Source organism: Nyctereutes procyonoides, unplaced genomic scaffold (genome assembly GCF_905146905.1).
Source record: "Nyctereutes procyonoides isolate TBG_1078 unplaced genomic scaffold, NYPRO_anot_genome, whole genome shotgun sequence".
NCBI classification, from domain to species: domain Eukaryota; kingdom Metazoa; phylum Chordata; class Mammalia; order Carnivora; family Canidae; genus Nyctereutes; species Nyctereutes procyonoides.
The window spans coordinates 10489711-10508209 of NW_026575131.1; the positions used below are offsets into that span (position 1 = coordinate 10489711).

Here is an 18499-nt window from a genome sequence, read left to right on the forward strand (position 1 = left end):
GACAATTATTATTCCCCCATTCTCTACTGTGGAAATTGAAGCCATATAAGTTGCTCAAAGTCTTATAGCCATTATTTCACATACCTGAGATTCAAGTCCGTATTTTTCTTACTAGCTGCCTATATTTGCATTGAATTAAAGAATGAGTTTCAACTGGCCTTGAAAAATATGAAGACCAATGCATCCTGTAGTCTGACGCCTTCACTCAGGCCCACCCACTTACACACTTTTGCACTGCTACCACCTAAATAACCATTCTGGACTGTAACATAATCTCATCTTTTTTAAAATATCTCCTTTTTTAAATGTACTTTGTAATTACATGGGTAAGCAATTAATTGATCATTTTATTAAATTTTATGCAGCTTAATCTTGGATCTCTCATTAAATATGGCTAATGGGCCAGTCTTTCTGATATGTGTTCTATTCCCCAAGTATACCAGAATTACCTCTAACAGTAAATAACGTTGTTTTAGAGGAATCAGAATTTCAGAGGTGGTGGCGGCCTATAGTAATCTCCATTTCAACATTCATGCCAGTAATGGGAATGTATGGCAAAGTTTGAAACTCACAGCTCTAAACTGTACATTTCACATTCTCTATTCCTTACTAGCTGTAAGCCTGCAATACTCACAATGAATTACTGTTCCCAAAGTGCAAGCAAAGAAAAAAAAAAAAACACTTATGGAGCATCATTTTGCTAGTTTGCTTTTTAGTTAACCTTGCAACACACTGGTGAAGTGGATATTATGGGGCCTACTTCATACTTTGAAGTTCAATCTTAGAATGCATAAGTCATTGTTAACACAGCTCCAAACCCAAAGCCCAGTTTGGTCTGAATTGCTTTGAGGTTTGTTTATATATTACCCACTTTCCCTGCCATAAGTGAAGAGGTTGGTCCCTCCCCCTTGTGACTTTTTTCTTATTATGTTGCTCTAAATCTGCATTTTTACCAGCTGGTATCTGGAGAACATATTACAGAGGAGGAAGAAGAAGCTGTCTCTGCTAACTTAAGGGGCCTGGCAGAGTTTTGCATGCTTAGTTTTCATTTCTGCCTCTTAGGCAGGGCATTCTGGGCATCTGTACTACCTGGCTAGATTCAGTGATGGATGAGACTGTCTCCCCTACTTCCTCTCCAACTCCCAACAGCTCTGAGAACAAAGCTCTGCACATGAGAAACCTTCTGTAAATGCTCTTGACTAATGATGGCATCTGTGTCTGACAAGCACAGCATCCATTGTGTGCAGCAAATGAATGGGCCTGGTCTAAATTAAGCAAAGTGTCAAGTCCTTTTATCCCAAAGGTCTGTTTCTGGGGTCATATAAATTGCCTGAGTGACAAAGTAAAGTAAGAGTTAGAATTAGTTAACATTTCTGCGACTCTAAAGATGTTTTCAGCTATTTTTTTGTTTCTTTTACTCAGAGAGAGGAGTAACACATAGTGGTTAGCAGTGGGAACCATGAAGCCAGATTGCCTGAGTTTGTTTATCACTACCACTTGGTACCTATGGAACCCTGACAAATGTTGGGAACCTTGGGTTTTCATCTGCAGAGTGGGAATGAAAATATCCTCATTAGTTAACTATGAGAGTTAAATGAGTTTGCATGTATATAGTGACTGGCATATAGTCACTATAGGTGATCAAAAATGTTACCTAATTATTATTACTAATCAAATCTTTATTGTGACAGCCCTGTGGGGTAGACAAGGAGCTAGTTCCTCTGTATACTTTATCACAAAAACTCTGTGAAGGAGGTATCTGTAGCAGGTGTTGTCTGTGCTCTACTCATACCAACTTGGCCCACTTCAGAGGCTCCCTTGTGGATAGTTTCAGTACGTGCTGATTATTTCCCAACATGCTAACATGACATTCTTTGCTGCCCTGTCTGAGAGTGACTTCTGGTCATTTTTAGGTTGAAGCACTGGGGAGATAATGCCCAAGGGACAGCCCTCGACCTATGAGCCATGCAGTTGTAGATAAACCCCCCAGCTTCCTTGCCATGATTCTGAGGCTATTCTGGACACTCACTTGGAGTCTCTAGTGGGACTTAGCTCCAGATGCTCTCAGTGATAACCTGCCTGTCAACACACTCTGTACTGGCCCCTTCTTGCCTCATTCCCCTACTCCTTTACATGTTTTCTGGGATCATCTCCCAAATGCCTGCATCCAAATCCTTGTGTCATAAGCTGCCTTTGGAGGAATGTAATAGACTAGGACAATACAAATGTCCTCACTTTACACACGGATACATTGAAGCCAGAGAAGTTCATTGCACTCCAGAGACCATCCTCTTTTCTCTTCTATGATGTAATTGTCTTCCAGTCCTTAGCATAGGACTTCAAGTTGCCTAAAGTCATGGTTAACAGTGCTCTGGGGACACTGATTTGGAATCAGTTGGAAACTAGGGAAGGTTCTGCAGAGAAAGTGACATTTGAACTACCTACAAAGCTGAGTTGGCAATTGCATGCCTGCGGGGGGTGGTCAAAGATGTCTTAACAGGCAGTTAAGACAGTATTCCTACACAGGAATAATCTTGTCAGTTGTTAAAATACTAAAAGGCTTTCATACAGCTTGGTGAATAGGACTGTTCCCTCCCTCTGGTATTCCCTACATTCTCAGGCCTTTCCCTGAGAGACCCTGGGATGATTGCCCATGATCCAGAAACTTATGGAATAACACAGTAGGGGGTTTTCAGGACTCTAGCCTAGCAAGGGCTGGTGACTGTACTGACTAATTGGTCTCAGATCTTATTGGTTATTAAATATTTGTAATAAACCCACTTGGCAGAGGAAGAACACTGGCAAAGATATTTACTTTTCAGATCCAATGTTCCTTCTCCCCTCTTCCTTTCCAAGTGCCCCATTCATCTCACAGCTTAAAAATAAATGTCTACTTGATACGTTGGACAACATAAAATTTTAATGCCATGAGAAATTACCCAGTCAGTACCTTCCCCAAGCACATAAGCTGATGAAGCAGAGCCCAGAGCTTAACTGTGAAGACTTCCACTTATGATGTCAGAAACATATGGTCTTTGAACAGGCCAGTAATTCCCCAGACTTCCCTCCAGTTGGCTTGGGAAGACTAAACTTGCATATTAATGGTTACCAAAGAATGCTGTCAGTGTGAGGTTCCGTGAGCTGAGGAAAGGAAAATAACTACAAGAGAACAAGAACAACAGACAAAGGACTGCCAAGGCCATGTTTCAAGTTGGAAAGCTGACTTCTCATGAATGAAGTCATCTCTTCTGACACTCTGAACTCCATCTTCCAAGGGGAAGGAACAAGGGGTCATGATTAAAGACAAAGATTTTACAACTTAACAAATGGACATGAGATGCCCTTTTGTACCATGCTCTAGATTAGAAATTGATATGCACTAAGGTTCTGAATATATTTGTATGTAATTTTACTTTTTAATTGGAGAATACAGAGTTTGCAGGAGAGGGAGAAAATTAGCAATCCCATGAGAGATGGCTGGAAGAAGGGATTCAAAAACATTCAAATTAGATTTCAAAAGGCTTATTTTAAAAGGGAATATATGATGATTTTTCTTTGTCGTGATCACAGCAAAGAGGAAGAAAACAAAAGTAATAAAGATCCACATCTCACAATGAAGCAACCAAAATGAGGGGCAAGATAATAATAGCCCCAATTCCATGTCCTTGAAGGGTTCTTTCTTAAAGGAGTTACCTAACACAGCTCAATCTGTTATCTCTGGCCACGTACCCATGGATGCCTTTTTGAAAATAACCATCTTGGACAGTAATTGGTCTCCATCTATTCATTCTGAAAGCCAGCTGGTATTTGGGAGTTAAAAAAGGTAAGATGTTTGACGTATCCACCAGAGTTAGGAAGGGTGGTAGAGGAGTGGCTAATGCTTCCTTAGTCTCTGTCTACAGAAGACTTCTCTTGGGGTGAGGCTGAACTCTGAGGGTCTGGGAGATACACTGCGCTCGGCAGCTGGGCATCCTGCTCTGTTGAGTGCATTCTATGAACTCTGGCCAGAGGTGGCTTCAATAATGACCCTTCCATCTATACCGCGACTGCAGAGCTCTCCAACAAAAAAGAAGTTGGTAGCAGAGAAGAGATTCGAATTTTCCATATTTTACTGTTAATAGTTTCATTTGTTTTTTTTTTTTTTAATGATCAAACTTTGTTTTTAAGATTTTATTTATTTATTCATGAGAGACACAGAGAGAGAGTCAGAGACACAGGCAGAGGGAGAAGCAGGCTCCATGCAGGGAGCCCGATGCAGGACTGTATCCCAGGTCTCCAGGATCACACCCTTGGCTGAAGGCGGCGCTAAACCGCTGAGCCACTGGGTTGCCCAATAGTTTCATTCTTAAGTAGCAGTTTGGTTCCTAACACTGTGCGGGGCCCCGGACGGTCTGGTGCCACTGAGGACTTCCTGGATTTGGTTAGAGAAAGGAAGCTGCCATGGGGAGAGGGATAGTCCCACCTGGGGGGAGGGGGGGTGGAAGAAAGAGAAAATGCTTGATACAGGGTCTTCCCAAAGAAGTTGGAATACGTTCAGGGGCCAGTGTTTCAGTTCCATGGTGGACTATGGCATTTCAAGTGACTTTGTAAGACACAGAAGTGTCAGAGAGAATGTGGCAGATTCCGGACATGTCAGGGAAGTCTAGGTGACAGGACAGGCTGGAGCTAGAACCCAGGTTACCAAGGAGAAGGTAGAAGCTGAGAGGAGTGCCTAACCTAATCCCAGGTGAAAGAGAGGATAGGGTAAAGGTCTGGGACAGAGGAATGACAAGGTCAAATGGGGTTTTAAGAAAAGCTGCAGGGTCACCTGGGCGGCTCAGTGGTTGAGAGTCTGCCTTTGGCTCAGATTGTAATCCCAGGGCCCTGGGATCAAGTCCTGCATCAAGCTTTCCACAGGGAGCCTGCTTCTCCCTCTGCCTATGTCTCTGCCTCTCTCTCTGTGTCGCTCATCAATAAATAAGTAAACAATCTTAAAAAGAAAAGAAAAGCTGCAATGACAACAGTAGTCCTAGCAAATATTGAACGTACCAGCCACCATCATAAGCACTTTTCATGTAGGCAATCCTCCCAACAATCCTCAGCAGTGGATCCCCCTTATCAGTCCCATCTTATAGATAGCGAGTAAGTCAAGTGAGATGATGCAAGTAGTGCTAGGAAGGGGGGAAGCTCAGGTTTAAACCTACAGTCCGCCATGGTCCATGCTTGTTAACACTATGCCATATTGCCTCTTCATAAATGATCCTTGCTAGCATTCCCATTCATGTTGACCTACTCCTCTCCATTTTTCAGCAGGGAAAATTAAGGAAGGTAACACAAATCTGTTTCAGGAAAGGTCACCCAGAGGCATCAGTTGTATATTCCATTTAAAAATAATCCTATCAGTCTCTTTAGCTCCAGGTGTTTTTTTAAGAAAATTAAACATAGAGCAGAGACCAGTGAAAGTAGGCTGATTTCAGCAGGAGTCCCTAAATCTTGACTACTCCTTTATAAAAAACACTCACAATACTAGATATGCCTAATAAGATGCTTGACAGTGACATTTGCAAGGCATCCAGGAAATCTTCAACAGTTTTCCAACAATGCTGTAAGTTAATGGGTACAAGGCAAATCAGTTAGTCTTCCTCTGGAGCTTCTTTTCATTATAGGCGATGACACTCATTTGTGTAACAATAACAGTGATGAGAAAGAAGAGCTATTGGTTCCACCCCTTCTTGCCAGACTCCTGACAGTCTAATCTGCCACTCTTGATTGAATCCTGTAAACTGGCATTTATAGCCAAAGTGATCTATACCTTTAATGGCAAAAATTAACTATTGGGAAATACGCGCACAAATCACGTAACCGATTATTTACCAACTTCGCTGCTAGCTTCTTATTGAAGCATAAATGATTTCAGGGCAATTTCAAAGAGCCACTTACCTTTCCAACGCATATCCATCAATGTGTTAAAGTCGGCTTTCAGAGCGTGATTTCAAATGGCAGGCATCATGTTCCCTGCTAAGATAAAGGCCCTCATGTCCTATTCAGTCATTGTGAAGGCTCTGTTACAGTATCACCACACAATAAATCAAGAATGCATTTGTTATTTATGAGAAGTTTAGAGTTCTTTGTATTTTCCTCCCGCATCTTTTCTGCCCTCCTTGTTCTGAGCTTGTTACTTCTTTCTCACTGTCATATTGGGGAGGATTATTAAGTAGGGCAATTGAAAACACCACCCACATCTGAATAGTTGAGTGTTTGTTTGAAGAGGTTGGAAAGAATGAACACCTATTGGCTGGAGAACTGTGTCTGAGTGGCAGGCAAGATAACTTTGAAGAAAGAGGACAAAGGGTGCAGCTGGAAGACCACCACTTCCAGGCTCTCCACACCTCATTTTCCAAGAAGAACAGAGATTTCTCACGAGCTCCGCAATGAATCGAATGAAAGAGGGTAAGCTCTGCGGTCAAAAACCCACCGAAGCCACTTTATTCTTAACAATGGGAAATAATCTGTGCGGCCATGGAAAGACTAACTAGAATCTGTTCCCAGGCATGGGAAACACATTTGTAAACATGCACAAAATTACTGAGGGCTTGGGAGGGTCTTTGCTCATTCACATTTTGTGTGGGGAGGGTTTGTGACTCTCAACTGTAGAATTTTTGCAGAAGCTATTTGTAGACATGCTGCCACATAAAGTGCTAGAAAGAAAGATGGCTTTAGCAACGCATCCCTATGGATGGCAGTGCTTACCTGAGCACACTGGGGGTGGGGGCTTCAAGGGCAGTAACCAGGAAAGTGAACTCTTTCAGACTACAGCCCTTCTGTAGGACACAGACACTAATTTAAACAGAGGATGACTTTAATATCATCAGTTATGGAGGTGGTTTCCTTAAGCAAGTGGAGTAGGTTGGGATGACATAGCTTAGTGTCTGTGCTATTCTGGTTCTGAAGACTGGGAGAGAATGGGAAAGGCAGACTTTCTAGCATGGCCTATGACATTTGAGCAAGAATTATCCCTACATGTGGGCAGAAGTGATGCAATCAAACAGCCCCTTGCTAGGTGTCACCGAACTCCACTGAGGATAACTGCACACAGCTGGCTTATTGCAGATGAAAACATCTTAACTTAGTCCACCTCTTTAGAACATCTTGCATGCAAGGATCAAGGACACTCCAACTGTCTACACTAATAATGGTTCTGTAATTCCAGAAAATCTTGATCAGGAAGATAAAATTGCAGATATTTTTGTAGTCTATTTCAGGAACTTCCTAAAAATCCATCTATTTGAACATAAGATTGATCATCCTATTACCAGGAAAATAAATTGCCATAGGGGAAGTTGTCCTATTTGGGGATCACATATCACTCTATGGGCTCAAATTCAAATCCTCCCATTAAACAACTGTTTACTCAAAGAGACACACTCCCCAACTCTCCTCGCTGTGTCCACCAACACGAAGCTATAATATCACACACTTTGCTCAATTCTGAAAGAAGTACCTTGATTCAGACACCCAAATTATAGAAGGATCTGCCCTTGCCCTTTCTTTCTTGAGAGGCTACAAAGACTCTAGAAATGTGGTGGCCTCCTTATTGCAGTAAATGGTAAATGTGACCTTGTTGTATCACCAGGCTATGTTGGTAACTCTGTGAGGGAGCTGGCAATTAGTACCTCACATACCAGGCTACTACTGTATATCTACTGCCTCATGGTCTTTCATGGGCCGGAGAAAATCAGAGATATATACCTAGGAGTGGAATTGCTAGTTCATATGGCAACTTTACGTTTAGCATCATAAAGAACTGCCCATCTATTATTTCTCTGCATTTCTGCTCTACCACTTAAAGAGAACTAATGCAATCAAAACAAAATGCCCAGGAATTTAGGAGCTAAAATAAGAATAAAAGGTTAAAAGGATTAATCTTCTAGGTTAACACTGAGAATTAAAAGATGAATTAATTGGGGGTAGGATAGCCAGGAAACATCAGTATTGTCAAATTATTACCTCCCGACAAATGTAAAAAGAAAGTGAGTTGATGTAAGATGAAGCCTCCTCTCTCATTACCCTTTTGGGAGTTCCACTTAATTTCAGCAGGTTGGGCCATGTCATCTGCTTAAGAAAAAGTTAGAGGTCACAGAATTCCCTTTTGGAGCTGAGCTAAGTCTCTTGTTGTGCTGCCATTACTCACCCTTCCTGTTAATCTTTGATTTTGCCTCCTCACTTGAGGATGATTCGGTCTTATACCCATTAATTCAGGCTCTTATCGGTTCTTTCCCAGACTTTTCCAGAATTATGATGAGAAAAATTATCAATCAAACAGATAAGCTCAATTAGAAACCAAAGGTGCTGAAGTATACAGAACTGCATAAAACTCCTATCCATAAAACTCCTATACACAACTACATTAACTCCCTATTTATGAATAATGGGAATTTAATATGGATGTTATAGACTTCATAGAAAGAGTTATGCGGTTAAAGAACTGTGGTTAGGCAAATTATCTGCCCCACCTTGACCCAAAGTTTTCTACAACCCAATTTCTTAAGCCTGTGAATATGTTACCTTACCTGACAAAAGGGGCTCTTATAGATGAAATAGGATTCCAGACCTTCAAAATAGATTATTCTGGATTATCTGGATGGGCCCCACATTGGCCCTTCAAAGTGGAAGAGGAAGGCACAGGGATCAGTGAGAGACATAGAACTCTGATAGAGAAGGCAGGAAAGACTGGAAGCATGAGGGAGGGAGGCTCGAGCTGCCCTAGTGGGCTTTGAGGAAGGAGAGGGCCACACACCAATGCATCAAGACACCCTCTAGAAGGTGGGATCAACCCCCAGCTGCTGGTGAAGAAAGAGACCTCAGTCCCATAACACAAAGAACTGATTACTGCCAACAATATGAATGAGCAAGAAACATGTTATCACCTAGAGCTTCCAGAAGGAAACACGGCCCTGGTGACATGTTGATTTTAGCCCAGTGAGACCCATGTTGACTTCTGACCTCTAAGAGGATTCTTTTGTGTTGTTTTCAGCCACTAAATTTCTGGTTATTATTAATGGCACTGATAAAAAAAAAAAAAAAACTAATAAAAGAAGCACAACCACAAATGTCACAGGCTTTCTTATATCAGGAAAATTATTGCAATTTATTCTCAAAGTGTTCTTGTGAAGTAGCTGTTTTGCTTGACTTCACTTTATTTTAAATACATAAGGGAACTGTGGTTCAGAGATGTTAAATGATTTGCTTAAGCAATAAGTGGCAAAGGCAGGACTCTAGCTCAGGCCCTCTGACACTGCCTCCCTTTATAAGACTATCTCCCATTTGTTGGAAAACATTTCAAATCTAATTCCTATATTTTAATTTTAACATAATCAGGTCATTCTAGAATTTTTGGCTTCATAGGGTGGAAAGCTGGGCAGACCATATATAAACTCAGCTCTTTCCTTTTTGTACTTTTGGATTGATAGCAATTTCTGAGAGCCCCCCACCCCCTGCACCTCACCCCCGTTATAACAGTTGAACCATCTCCACTTCTTCTGATTACATCTTCTTGCCTATGTATGATGCCTGAGTTCAAAATGCACATACTAATGAAATTCCACAATTTCCCTATAGAACAGAGTTGTATATCCAGAAACATGAAGTCATTTGGATGAATGCCTACAATGCCAAATGAAAAAAAAATAGGGATTTAGAGTTCTCTATTTACATGTTTGTGGAGCCATATTGATAATTATAAATACTATTAATCTTCCAGACATTCATAGACTGAACACAGTTATACACCATCGACTACTAGAAAAATGGTGACAAAACAACGATGATCTGTTTCTTTAATTTTCAATATGTTTCAGAATATATACAAATACACATTTCCAAACAGAAGCTCTGTCTTTCCTGAGACACCTTCTCTTGAAAGCTGCATTTCCTGACCCTTTATATAAGGTGTTTTTACAGACTCACAGGTGTTTTGGGTCATTGATACTATTGACATATCATTGTTGATTTTAAAAAAACCAATTTCCAGAGAAAAAAGGCAAGCATATGTTCAAACCCAATTAGTGGAAATAACTCAGAATCTACTCTAAATCTAGATTAGGTGAATGAAGCACAACGCCAATGGCAGTAAGGTAGTGGTGGGCTCTGTGGGAACCTGGGAGACTATATTCCTTGTCTGAAGTGGGCAGCTGCTGCTTTGGTCCAGACACCTGTTACAGCATGGGATAAGGGCATGTATTGCCAGACTTTCAGATTTTTAAAAGAACAGCCCCAAATATAGTTCTTATGACATTTCTTGATTTCTAAAATATTGCCAAGTGATAAATTTTTTAAACATATATGCTATCTGTACTCAGTTTGGGGTTTCTTGTCTTAAGCTAGCTGACAACTATAGTTTATTGTAAGATTCAGAGATGCTCACAAATGCAAAGAACCCTCATCACCCTGGTCTCAGGTTAAAGGTCACCTTTTCGGGGAAGCCTTCTGTGTCCTGGTCACAGATCTAGTAACTGCAAAGAGTATGATTATAAACTAGATCCTCTGATCCAAAATCCTTTGCTGTTATGACTCCTTCACTAAAGTAGCATTAAAGGGTAGAGAAGCAGGTGGCAGATGGGACCAGCATCAACGGCTTGATTTTTAAGTTACTTTCAGCAATACAAAAGTAGTTGGTGACTCTCCCACCTCATACCTCAGGATAGTAACGTCACCCCATGTTCTCAATAGCCACTGGTAGGTTTCAAAACTAAAGATCAACTGAGGGATCCCTGGGTGGCGCCAGCGGTTTAGCGCCTGCCTTTGGCCCAGGGCGCGATCCTGGAGACCCGGGATCGAATCCCACGTCGGGCTCCCGGTGCGTGGAGCCTGCTTCTCCCTCAGCCTGTGTCTCTGCCTCTCTCTCTCTCTCTCTCTGTGACTATCATAAATAAATAAAAAATTAAAAAAAAAATAAAGATCAACTGAAATAAATCTAAAACCATCTTCTATCTCCCTTTCTCCAAAGAGAGGAAAATAGTCCATCTTCGCAATTTGAACAAGCCTACGTACCACTTATAAAATGGAACCTGGAACCTGTCTGGTAAATCAAGTTCTTGGATGGATCCCTAAATCATATGGAATTGCTGACTAGGGTAGAACTTTGGATAAATCCTCTTACCCATTCATCCAACAGACACTGGGAATTCTACATTAAAAATGATAATCCTCATTCTTAGGTACTTTATAGTGTAATTCAATGGTCTGTTCATCTCCTCATCTAGTTAATATAGAACAAGCCATTTTTATATGTCAAGCATTATGTTGGCTGCTGGGGTATAAAAAATAATGTAGCTATGCACTAGAAACTGACATTTTGAGCAGTTACAGATGATGTCATAAACTAAGGATATTGAATTATTGTTGCTGCTGTGGCTAACATTTGCTGAATATTTACTAAGTGCCAGGCACTGTTTTAAGTATGTTACATATATCACACATTTAATTCTAACAATAACCTTATGAAATTCATGCTACTATAACCCTGCTTTATAGCTAGTAAGTAGTGGAACAGACACTCAGATCCATTTAATCAGGTCTGCTTCGAAACCTATAGTCCTAACAGGAAAACTAAAAATTGTAAGATGAGTGCTATTAATTATGATGAGCAATAAGGTGATTCTATAAAAGAAGACTATAAACTGAAGCTGAAGAAGTTCTAAGTTTTGACAACTTATATATATCTATATTTTTTCCTTGTTAACATTGCTTTGATTATGGTTATCCATTACCTCACAGCTCATGCAATACTCTAAATTATCAGTGTGATTAGATTTTTAAAACATTTTTACTGTTGCAATTATGAAACAATAGTGTGATTAGTACTTTTATAGGCAGGTGTAAGTAAGTATTGATTGTAGCATATATAATTTGATTAAACAATAATTTCTGTAATCAACCGTACTTTTCATGTCTTCAGATGCCTCTGAGAGCCAAAATTCTAAGCGCTATGGAAGATTCAATATTTAACAAAAAAAAGCTCAACATTTAAAATTACATTTTGATCACCTAAATTTAATGAAATGTGAAAAAATTCTGCTTATTGAGGATAGGCCCTTTTTCTTTTCTGATCTGGGCATATTTATAAAAAAAAGTATTTTAAAAATTTTTTATGGCTACAGTGAATGAGATTGCAAGTAAAAAGTATCATACTTAAATTCCCTTAACGTCTTGATAATGAAACAATTCAGAGAACATTATAAATGGTTTCCTAGGACTCAAATGTTGTGAGCTAGACCTAGTTTTTCTGTCCAAGTTTTGACCCTTTCCCTAGAGCTCCTGCACTGTGGCCTCCAAATGGCTCCCTGTGGCTTTGGAGGGTCACACCCACATAGACAAGAGCTTCTTGGTATTCCAGATTAGCCAGCAGATGTCTAGTGGTTCATTCTATTGGACAGGCTTAGTTTGGCACCCGTCCCATTATGATGGCCCTGGCAATTGGCTTAAACAGAATCAGATCCCACCCCTGGTGTTGGGAACTCTCCAGGACAAACCACATGGCTAAAAGGAAACTTGGGTGCTCCTCCCATAAGGAGGGAGTTGCTGGTTGCTATAGGTAATGTCCATCATTAAAAAGAGTTCATACTCATTTGACATGGTTTTATTTATCAACAAAGACCCCAAATGCCTACCATGTGGCAGGTACTTTGCTAGGAGATATGTAAAACAATGACTAAATTTTGGATTCTACCTTCCAGGAGCTTTTAGTCTCTAGGTGGAAAATAAGTTAAACAGGGAACAAATCACTTAAAAAGCTCACAAGTCTCACATACCTCACAAGATCCCCAAACTGGACTACTTTACAGAATGGCAGATGACTGTGGATCCAGAAAAGTTTAAGTATATCCATTCAGAGCCTTTTATGTAAAAGGAGTGCAATTGCCTGTAGGAAGATGCTTACTAAGAATGCTTGTTGTTTTTAGACTCTAACATTTTGGGATTTGAAATCATTTCAGTTACTTGAAAATTTAATATTTTGGGCACATGTAATTCCCTACTTATTGCAAATAAATGAAAGATGACAAAAGTTATCTTTATTTCTAAAACACATAACAAATGTAGAGTTTACCTCATATCATACATTTAGAATTTGTAAAAGCACCTATTTTTATTTTTGCCTTGTTCCTGACATATTCCCCTATGCCAATTTTTTTTAAGGATTTTATTTATTCATGGGAGACACAGTGAGAGAGAGGCAGAGACACAGGCAGAGGGAGAAGCAGGCTCCATGCAGGGAGCCTGATGCAGGACTCGATCCCAGGACCCTGGGATCGAGACCTGAGTGGAAGGCAGACACTCAACCACTGAGCCACCTAGGTGTCCCCCAATATGCCAATTTTTAAATGGTGATGCATTATGCATTTTAAAGCATTTTGTTTTCTTCTTCATCCTGGGAACATGATTTATCTTTCAAAGTCCAATTCAAATATAAATCAAACATAAATATAAAAATTAAATTATATAATATTTAGGCCCTTTAAATGCAATATATTCATTACGGACCCTTTATCCTACTCAGGGAACACCAGCTGCAGGGCCTGCCCCTTCTTTATCTTAGCATATCCATTAGCTCTCATCCTTTCTGACACACTGCAGATGTCTATTTGTTGCATTATCCCTTTTCCTGCTTTTCCACCAGGCATAATGTTTCACAGAATCTCTAGTGTGGTAGAGTACAAACCTGAGAAAATAAGTGGATTATTTCAGTGGAGGTCACAATGGGGAGAGTAAATGGCTTTGCTCTTTATGAATTCCTTCCAATGAATTCTTGTTCATGTAGAAATATCCTAGTAGCAAACTGTGCCCATCATCTCTTAGCCCACAGAGGAGACAGACCCTGGGGCTATAGTCTGGCAGGCTGGAGGGTGCACAATGGCATTCTCTAACAGACCACACCGTCTTAGGCACCTGAACTCTGGAGGATTGGATACAGAACAGCAGAGCAGTCTGGTCGATAGGCTGGTTTCTTAGAACTCTGATTTCTTGGCTCAGAAACTCATTTGCAATTACTGACCACAGAGAAAGTGCTTGTGAAAATTTCATTTGCTAGAGATGATCTAACTGGGGATTGAAAGAGTACCCCTGAGTCTTTGTAAATGAGGAGAAGTACACTTGTCACTTGAAATGCTTTGTTTTGTTCTGTTGACTGGAAGAAAGCAAACCTACAAAACTAAGTTTGCCTGAATTACACTCTTAATAGAATTTTTAACTGAGTCAGAATGATTATAACAAAAGGAACTTTATGGACAGGGTGATGTTGGGTAAGACACCAAGCATTGCCTAGGCTGCCTGGGCCAAGGCTCCGGCTGTCCAGCTGTCCTGGATAGGGTGTAGGAGTGCCCTCTGGGTACTTATCTCCTCTTCTGTCTTTCCTTTGTGATGTAAATTCAACTTACTGATATCCTAAGGATCCCATAAAAGGCATCAAGAGGGTATTCAATTACCTGTCAAGGCCAGTTAGTTATCTTAGCAGCCATCCTAAATTAAATTAACCCACCCCCTCATTCTGAAAACCGCCAGCTTCCTGGCTTAGTCATCTATACCTTCAATTGCATGTAGGATCAAGCATACACTACTGGATCCATGTGAGAATTCAGGTGTCTCGTCTGCTCTTCAGAACACAGCACTTTCTGCATGAAAAAGTAGAATAAAAAAACGTTCCCCCCTAATGCTATATCTAGCTTCCATGAACAAAAACAAAAGCCAAAGTGTATGTTTGCTCTAACTTTCCGGGCTAATGAAATAGTATTTTAAGTTGGGTAACATTTGAATGAGTAGTTGGAATGGAACTGTACCATTTCCTATGAGGCTTTCAAGACCTTAGGTTCTTGGCTATTCTCTTTTCTCTTTTTTTAATGGATTTAAATGTTAAATCCTAACCTATTTAAATAGGTTAACAACTGGTTGGGTTTTTTTTTTTTTTAATTAACTGTAAAGGAGAACTCTTTTCTGAGCTTCAGACTTATATCCAGTTCATTTTAGCTCTCATACACTTAAGAACACTAATTTAGGCTTCTCAATTTTATCCCCTTCTCCCGCCCACTCTAGGCAGCCTTCCTAATCTTATGTGGCTACCATCTACACAGCCACTTCAGCTGTAAGCATGGGGTTCACTTTTGATTCTTATTTTTCCTTCAATCCCAACACCAAATGCATCATGACATTACATTATTATTCTTCTTCTAAGATACGTCTATGTAAATATATACACACATACATTATATGTGCAACCCTCACATATTCCTACTCATTTCATAGCCCTGCCATTACCATACTCTAAGCCAGTGGATCCCAAAGTGCCATCAGCATCACACACAGACTCTTAGAAAAGCAAGTATGTGAGCCTCCTCCCACTCGGAGACCTTCTGAGTAGAGGATGCTTTTCAGAACGATCGAAACTCCATCAAGGCAAAAGGGCCCCCAACAAGTCCCTGGTGGAATAGAGACAGGCCTATCAGGGGACCCACCTCAAGATATCCATAGGCCCTACCTGATCAATGGGTTACTTAACAACCAGGCATGGTTCCATATGTCCCCATCCCTCTTCACCTTTCCCCTTTAAAAACAACTCCCACCTACCCACTGCCTGGTTGCAGACAGGCTCTCCTTTGCTGGCCTAACCACCACTCCCTTGTGGTGTATGCAATAAACTTCTATCTCCTTTGTTTTGCCTCTGGGGAATCCTTTCCCCCAGCAGGCAGCAATGGCTTCCCCTCCATCGCTGCCCCCATTCCATCGAGAAAGACATCACATGAACCAGAAATCCTGACTGTGGGGCCCAGAAATTGTGTATTCACAAAGGCTCCAGATGATCCTGCTATTTGCTGCAGTTTAAGAATGCCTTCACTAGTCCCCATATTTTACTGGCCAGCTGAAATCAATTCACACTTGGCTTTCTTCTGCCAGTCTTGCCCCTCCCGATTCATCACCTTCCTAGCAGACAAAATAATTTTTTATTCCTAAATTTGATTCAGTCATTCCTTTGTTTTATACTCCTCAATGGCTTTTAAATGCACTCAGAATGAAATTGAAAAATGTTTGAGCATAGCCTGCAAGGGACTTCACTCTCTGTGTCTTATCAATGACTCTGACCTCTCCTACCACACCTCCTCCTCTCCCTTAGTCATGCCTTTGCCATTGCAGCCTCCTCACCTGCTTGGTGGATCACTCCACAAGGCTGGCTTCTCATCTGGGAGGTTTCTCTCCAACCCCCATTATACTCCTTGCTCCATGCCTCTTCTCACACTTTCAAATTTCCGTATACACATCTGTTTACTTGTGTATCGTGCACTTTCAATCCTAGATCATCAATTTTGTGAGAACAGGGACCACATTTGTTTTCTTCCCCCCTCTGTGTACCCACTGCCACTTAAAATGCCTATCGCATCAGAGATGCATTAAAAACAAAGAGATGAGGGATGCCTGGGTGCCTCAGAGGCTAAAGTTAAGCCTCTGCCTTCAGCTCAGGGTGTGATCCTGGGATCCTGGGACAAGTCCTGCATGGGGCTCTTTGCATGGAGCCTGCTTCTCCCTCTATGTCTCTGCCTCTCTCTGTGTGTCTCTGATGAATAAATAAAACCTTAAATACATACATACATACAAAGAGACAAAAACCTGCTAAATGACTAATCAAATGCAATTCTTATGAAGGATAAAATGCAAACTAAGTAAAGAAAAATAAAATTGGTGTTGATGTTGGTTCTTAAAAACTGTGGGCTTAAGAATTCCCAGGTAATATCTGAAGTTGGTGAAGTCTGGTTGGGATTCTTTTGGACGTGGACAAATCACACATGCCAGGATTTTAACACTGGTGCAGGGGGTTAGGCTAGCAAAGATTAGCACACCTATATAATCTTGTGTGTCTTACAATTAGCCTTGAGCAGTTCACATGTATACGACCGACCTTGATTCTCTTTCGTTCTGGTTGATCCATCTTTGTACTCCACAGGCAACACCCATTCAAGACACACTCTGGGTATGTAAGCTGGGCTCTGCTATTTTGATTCTGCTTTTGATTACTACCCCCTTGAGTTTACCTGTTGAATTTTGTTTGCTTGGTTTACATTCATTTCCTCTTTTTGCTCACAAGTTTGGTATGCTTTAAGCTCAGGATAATTTTAGCTTTTTCTTTGCCTCTAGTACTCAGCATTCATCCCAGGCATGGCTGGCACTTGCTGTCTGGCTCCATCCATTCTTGGATGCCAGATCACAATCATTTGGACCTAATCATTATGTGAGCTCACTTGGATGGGAGATCTCAGGAGAGGGAGAACTGGACAGGTATAAATATTACTAGGCCAGAGCAATGTGCAAATGAGGTAGCCGGCCTGCTGTGGCCTCAACAACCCTCTCTTCATCCCCCACTTATGAGCAATGCTCTCTGAGAAACCATGGCCCAAACTCCCTACCACTATGACATTAATTCTGTATTACACTCTCAAGAAGCCCTGCTCTCAATAATTTCCAAAGTGCCTTCTAAAGATATACACTGATAAAAGCTAACGGCCTAATTCTCAGCTTTGTAAGAGGTATTAGAAGGAATTTCTTGGGATAGGGCCTGGGATGGTTCATTTTATGTGCATTGGGTACCCAACCATTTGGTTAAGCAGTATTCTAGGTGTGTCTGTGAGGGTGTTTCTGAACGAGATGAATATTTAAGCTGGTACAGTGAGTAAAACAGATTGCCCTCCTCTGTGTAAGTAGGCAACAACCTCAACAACCATGAAAGCTGAAATACAACAAAAAGGCTGAGTCAGAAAGAATCTTCTCTGCCTATCTTCCCATTGGGACATCAGTCTTCCCAACTTCATACTCAGACTGGAACTTACACAACTGACTCTCCTGGGTCTCTGGCTTGCCAATTATACATCTTGGGATTTCTCCTCCTTTGTAACTAAAGAAGCCATTTCCTTATAGTCTATCTATCATCTATCCTATTGGTCCCATTTCTCTGAAGAACCCAGAGTAACTCAGGAACCTTCTGGACAAAAGAAAATCATGTGTCTGTATATACTATAATATTTATGAAGCTGGGATGTTCTACTCATTTATAAGCCTTGCCCAGTATAATCAGCCATGATGCCGCGGCAGGAAGGGACCTGATGCAGAACCTCTGGAAGTGTAACCCTATCATGTACACCTCAGCACAGAGGTCCTGCAACACCCTTCCTTCTCTGACTTCTGCTGCTCTAGGGTCCAGGACCCCAACCACCAGGCTGGGGCCTGACCTATTTCAGATCCCTTCCAGGAGAGGAAAATCATGGGATGCATAGTGTGCTGAGCCCCAGCTATGTCTGGCTCAGCAAGGGTGGAGATGCCATAGCTCATGTTCTTTACTCTCTGTGAAGATTGATGTATTTATTTAAATTAATAATGATTTCAAGTAGGGCGCAAATATTACGAGAAGCACACCATTAAATGTTGAACATGAAATATTAAGAAACTAAAACATTTTTTTAAATGGCCAAAAGGCTATTAGCTAACA

General features: G+C 40.9%; 1 protein-coding gene across 1 annotated transcript in view; it reads right to left on the reverse strand.

Moving 5' to 3' along the window:
* The window catches only part of GRM7 (glutamate metabotropic receptor 7), an 830764-nt gene that overhangs the window by 247184 nt on the left and 565081 nt on the right, over positions 1 to 18499 (reverse strand). The gene's annotated exons all lie outside the window — the stretch shown is intronic.